Here is a 6,446-nt window from a genome sequence, read left to right on the forward strand (position 1 = left end):
ATCTTGCATCTCACACACCACCTCCCTCTGGAATACCTGGAATGCTCCGTCCTCCCGCAACCAGGGCATCCACAGGGAGCATTATGGCTGTTTATCGATGCCCCTGGGGACCACCTGAAGGCAGAGCGGGTCTCTCCTGTCTGTGTCTCCTGTGTGTCTCTCATTTAATCCCACAATAGGTGCCAGGACTCTGATCCCGTTTTACAGATGAGCAAACAAAAGATTCAGCCATGAGCTCAGGGTCTCGAGGGGCAGACTCTGGTCTGAACATGCATCTGGTACCAAGAGTCAAAATAAACATTTATTGAGCACCAATTATGTGCAGGCTCTGGTCTAAGTACTTCACACACATTAACACCTTTTCTTCTTTCAGCAGTTCCATGAGATGGGGGCTGGTATTTGTCCCATTTTATACACGAGAAGACAGAGGCCCTGAATGGGGGCGTATCTTCCTGGAGTGCCTGGCAACAAAGTTCTCCATTTAATCTCAAACCTTGTTTCAGAAATCTGGACTTTGTTGTGTGTGGTTTTTTTTTTTTTTTTTGATGAAGAAGATTGGCCCTGAGCTAACATCTGTTACCAATCTTTCTCTTTTTCTTCCTCCCCAAAGCCCCAGTACATAGTTGTATATCCTAGTTGTAGGTCCTTCTGGCTCTTCTATGTGGGACGCCGCCACAGCACGGCTTGACAAGTGGTGTGTAGGTCCAGGCCCAGGATCTGAACTGGTGAATCCCGAGCCACTGAAGTGGAGCCCGCAAACTTAACCACTAGGCCACCAGGCCAGCCTCATGCGTGTTTTTAAGCTACTTGTTTTCTTTGAATGTCACCATGATGAAGTCAGACAGAAAAATAAGTAGTTCAAAGGAAAAAGATCTGGAGAATACACATCAAATTTAATATCCCGGGGCAAGGGGGAGTGTCATCCCTTATTTTATTTTATTTTATTATCATTATTGTTATTATTATTATTGCTGAGGAAGAGTTGCCCCGAGCTAACATCTGTTGCCAATCTTCCTCCTTTTTGTATGTGGGCCACTGCCACAGCATGGCCACGAATGCTGTAGGTCCACACCCAGGAACAAAACCCAGGCTGCCGAGGCAGAGCACGTCAAACTTAACCACTATTGGGGGCCGGCCCGGTGGCGCAGTGGTTAAGTGCACACGTTCTGCTTCTCGGCGGCCCGGGGTTCGCCGGTTCAGATCCCGGGTGCAGGCGTGGCACCGCTTGGCAAGCCATGCTGTGGTGGGCGTCCCACATATAAAATAGAGGAAGATGGGCACAGATGTTAGCTCAGGGCCAGTCTTCCTCAGCAAAAAGAAGAGGATTGGCAGCAGATGTTAGCTTAGGGCTAATCTTCCTCAAAAAACAAACAAACAAACAACTTAACCACTATGCCACCAGGGCTGGCCCCTATTATTACTTTTAATGATACGTGAAGACATTCTAGCAAAAAGATTCCCCAAAAGACAGATATACAGAAAAAAAAATGAGACACCCCCCTCATCATAAGCTCCCACTCTTTGCCCCTCCCCAGAAACCAGAACTGTCCACAGTTTGCTTGCATGTCCTATAACTTAAGGTTTTATTTTCCTGGGTAGGTAAAGACTTACTCTTTCTAAGTCAGACATTTCTTAATGTTTAACTTTGTTGTTTTGTTGTGTTTTTTTTTTTTTTTTGAGGAAGATTAGCCCTGAGCTAACATCCGTGCCCATCCTCCTCTACTTTATATGTGGGGCACCTACCACAGCATGGCTTGCCAAGCGGTGCCATGTCTGCACCAGGATCCCAACCAGTGAACCCTGGGCCGCTGAAGCGGAATGTGCAACTTAACTGCTGAGCCACTGGGCCGGCCCCAAGTGAAATTAATTTTAATGACGTATTTTGCTTAACCAACATATGCCAAATATTGTGACTTCCATTTGTAATCAATATAAAGTCACTAAAGAGTTATTTTACGTGTCTTTGAAATCCAGTGTGCAGTTGACACTCACAGCACACCCGGAGTAGGACCTGCCACGTTTCAAGGGCTCAAATGCCACATGCGGCCAGTGGCTACCCCGTCAGACCACGCAGGTCTGAGTGGTTCATCTGTATTAACTCATGGAACCCTCACAACGACTCTATTCCCGTTTCAGAGATGGGGAAACTGAGGCCGAAAGAGGTTAAGAAACTGCTCAAAGAGCTAGCCACTGACTCGAACCCAGACTGTCCAGTTCCGAAGTGTGCCCGCCTTATGTCTACACTTCTCGTCCCCAATTCTGGCCTGAGAGAGCGTTGCAGTCGGCTGGCCAGTGTCCGAGTCCTGGCGACGCCACTTCTAAGCTGGGTGTCGTCCTGCGTAATTTGTTTAATTGCCCTGAAGCTCCGACTTTTCATCTGAAAAAGAGACAGTGGCACCTACCTAAAGGCCAAGGGACACCACTCAGAGAGCCTGGCGCCCAGCAAGCCCTGGAGACACGCAGAGTCTTTTAGCCACGGCGATTTCTTCACCCCCTCAAACCCAGCTTTTGCACACGCTGTCTTCCTGGAAATGTGTTTGAGGCTGATTTCGAAAAACTCGAACAATAGATTTCTGTGCTGTGAGGGACATTCCACCTGCCACGGGCTACATGAATTATGAAATCCCAAATGACTTCTCACCTTTTAGGTGTCCCTGTCAAACATCTATTTCCAGGGTTTCGCACGTTATTCTAAACAGGAATTGGATTTCCCTTACTGTGTGTTTTTTGGTTCTGATGACAAAAGTGATGGATGCTTAAAAAAAAACGCAATTGTTAGAGCAACAGGCATTGTGGAGAGTAGAGGTGGTGCAGAGACGGGGGTGCAGAATGGTTTGTGTGTGTGCCCAGGGCGGGGATGTCTCTCCAGCGCCAGCAAGGCCCCAGATGTCATAGCATCAGATTACAGAAAAGGAAAGAAATGGTTAAAAGAGCGTGTTTAATGCTTTCCTGAGTTTTGCCAAGCTGCCCTCTCCGACGGTTCTCAAGGGACAGCTTCTCCAACAGTCTGGAGATTCCCCGCTTCCCTGCACCTCTGGACATTCCCAAATTTCCCCCAACTGAGGGGTAAATTGACTGGATTGTGGAAAGCGCATAAACGCTCCAATTGTATCCATTTCCTCCACAATGAAACGTACGCTCACCCAGCTTAAGCCTCAAGGGGTCCAGTTGAAGGTCAAGATTTTGCTGCTTTTGGCACGAGCTTCACCTCCCTCCACTCGCCCCCCTGCTCGCTAAGCCTCAGCCACACTGGCCTTTAGCTTCCTGGCAATGGATCAGGCCCCTTCCCACCTCAGGGCCTTTGCACATGCTGCTGCCTCTCCCCTGCACCATTTCAACTGGGTAACTCCTATTCACCCTTTAGAGGAACCTTGAACAGATTCCTGAAACTATTTTCCCATTTGCAATAATATTACCCCCTTCGTAGCATTGCTGTGAGGATCAAACGAGATACCTAGTTTCCAACACTTGGCACAGTGTTTCAGAAAATGTTAGGATTTCAGCTCAAGAGGCAGCTCCTCCAGGAAGCCCTGCCTGACTAACCTGCACAAGTCAGGTTCCCATGTGTTATCCTTTCTCTCGAGTCTCTCCACTTCTCTTTCTCAGTATATACCATATATGTGATTACATAATTGCTGGGGATATTATGTGCATCATGTTTCTCTTTCCCATTAAGACCATGAGCTCCGGAAGGGCAGAAATGGTGCCCAGCACCACACTTGCCACCAAGAAGGCGTCTGATGCATGTCTGACAAATTAATGAATGGATGGATCAAAGAGGCGCCATCTTGACTCAATTATACTAAAGTGTCAAAGGCTACACTTCTCATCACTATTCTCAGTACATCCATTTGCTCCCTCTCTACACCTTTTTGTAAAGGCAAAAGATAAAATGCAGTAATGCTCGCACCACGGCACAAACAAGGCACATCTGGCCAGGCCACAGTGGCCACACAGCTTCCACGGAACCGTTGGTGTGGAGGCAGCGTCCTCATGCGGTCACTGGGAATATTTGTCTTTCTGTTTATCTACAAATGCCGAAATTCAATACTCGGGTTGTATCTTCTGTTTGTCCTTCCAGATGGACTGTCACCCTTCCCCCTCTTGCTCTGTGCCCTGGGAGGCTGACAGCATGACTGGCTTCCGGTGCAGCCAATGAAATGCTCCAGCAGGAGGTGGGAGGGGAGAGAGGGCGGGGTCTTTCTTTCCTTCCCTAAACGTGGGCTGGACCCAGTGACTCAATTTTAACATACAGGACGTGGGGCGGAAGTGACGCCATGCAACTTCTGATGCTGGGTCATAAAAAGATACAACGTCCGCCAGGCTGTCCTGCTCTCAGCTCACTTGCTTGGTGGAGGCCAAGTGGGGAAGGCTGCACACTCAAACAGCCAAAGTAGGGAGGAATTGAGGTGGGGAGACCCCTGGCCAAGAAAGCCGAGCAAAGCCACTCCTGGATTCCTGACCCACCGTTTACTGTTTTAAGCCACTGAGTTTGGGGATAATGTGTTAGGCAGCAATGAAGAACTACTGCAACTGGTAACAACAGTCCCACGCTCCCACCTCAGGACCTTTGCACTTGCTGCCTGGAACTCTCTTCCTCCATATCCTTCAGGTCTCCCCGCAGATGTTATTTCTCACAGCCTTCCCTGATCCCCTCTTTATCCAGCCCCCTACCCCTGTTCATTTTTCATCCTAGAACTTATTTCCTGTCCCATTGTATATTTGTTTCTTGTCTGTCTCTCCCACTCGAATGCCAGCTCTATGAGGGCAAGAATCTTTGTTTTGTTCCAAGCTGTGTCCACGTGCCTGGAACAGCACCTGGCACCGAGGAAGCGCTCAATATGTTGGCCATTATTATGAGAATCCAGCAGACCTGATTCATGTCCTGGCTGGATCAGACTTCTATCTGTTTCCTGCCCACTTGAGGCCCACCCTGGCCGGGGGATGGGACATAGCTGTGACCTCCCTCTCCACTGGGTAATTTGTAATTGACAACTCTAATGGGGGAGCCACTCCACCCCTCCTCACTCCCCTCAGGACAAAACCCCAGGTCTTCTATGCAGCCTGCAGGCCCCATCCCTGCCTGAAACGCCACCTTTCAGCCCCAAAGAACCATGAACTCTTTACATTTGCTAATAGAGTGGGCTCCAGAGACCCCCACAAACAAAACTTTGAGGTTCAAGTAGAAAACATTAGAACATCTATACTTTTTAATCCATTTTTCGTGTGCTCAAGAATATTGTTATGTAAGAAATATATTATAAAAGAGTCTACAGAATCTATTGATATGAGCATATTTGCATGTCCTTTTTGGGGGGGGGTGAGGAAGATTGGCCCTGAGCTAACGTCTGTTGCCAATTCTCTTTTTTTTTCTCCCCAAAGCCCCAGTACATAGCTGTATATCCTAGCTGTAGGTCCTTCTAGTTCTTCTATGTGGGACACCACTACAGCACGGCTTGATGAGCGGTGTGTAGGTCCGTGCTCAGCATCAGAACCATGAACCCCGGGCCACCCATGCAGAACGCATAAACTTAACCACTGGTCCACTGGGCCAGCCCCGTGTCTGTCATTTATAAATAGACACCCATGTGGGGATGGAGCCTGGACATCAATACTGATAGAGGTGCGGAATTGAAAAGCAACTTTTGGAGTCATTTATCCTAACGCGATTTTGACCCCCAGGGGCATTTGGCAATGTCTGGAGACATTTTAAGTTGTCACGACTGGGGGAGGGGCGCCACTGGCATCTAGCGGGTAAAGACCAAGGGCGCTGCTCAGCACCCTACAGTGCACGGGGCAGGGCCCCACCGCAAAGAACTATCCAGCCCAAACTGTCAATACTGGTGAGGCTGAGCAGGCGCAGCCTAGCGCGCCAGACCCGCTCCTGCCGGAGCTGCTTCTCTCCCCCACTGCATTCCTCACCTAGCTAAGACCTCAGACTTCAAGGACTCCCCCAAGAAGCCATCTCTGACGCCCCGAGGCCGGGCCAGAGCCCCTTCTAAGGGCTCCTCCAGCGTCCTGTGCCAGGTTAGGATTGTCCTGGCCCCCGGGGTTCTCAACCTTCGGATTTACAATGCAGATTGTCAGGAAGCCCCAGACAGCCGTATTCTGCAGGACTGCTAGGGACCAGGAATCAGGGTGTTTTTAATAAGCACCTCCCACTTCCCCCTACTGCCTGTCCCTTTGAACAGGCACATAGTAGGTGACCCAGTGACTAGTTGAGAGGCTGCTGCAGGCCAAGCGCTCCTGAGTGCTCTACCCGGGGTCTCGAATTCTGGCGCGCGCGCCCACACACACCCCCAGGATGTAGCCAATATTATCATCCCCATTTTACAGACGAGTAAACTGAGGTTCAGAGAAAGGAGGTGGCCGGGTAAGAGACCCAAAGCGAGGAAAGGGCCCAGGTCCTCATCGGTGCCCGCTTCCTGGGGGAGGGGAGGGGAGAG

Source organism: Equus asinus, chromosome 20, assembly GCF_041296235.1.
Source record: "Equus asinus isolate D_3611 breed Donkey chromosome 20, EquAss-T2T_v2, whole genome shotgun sequence".
Taxonomy (NCBI): Eukaryota; Metazoa; Chordata; class Mammalia; order Perissodactyla; family Equidae; genus Equus; species Equus asinus.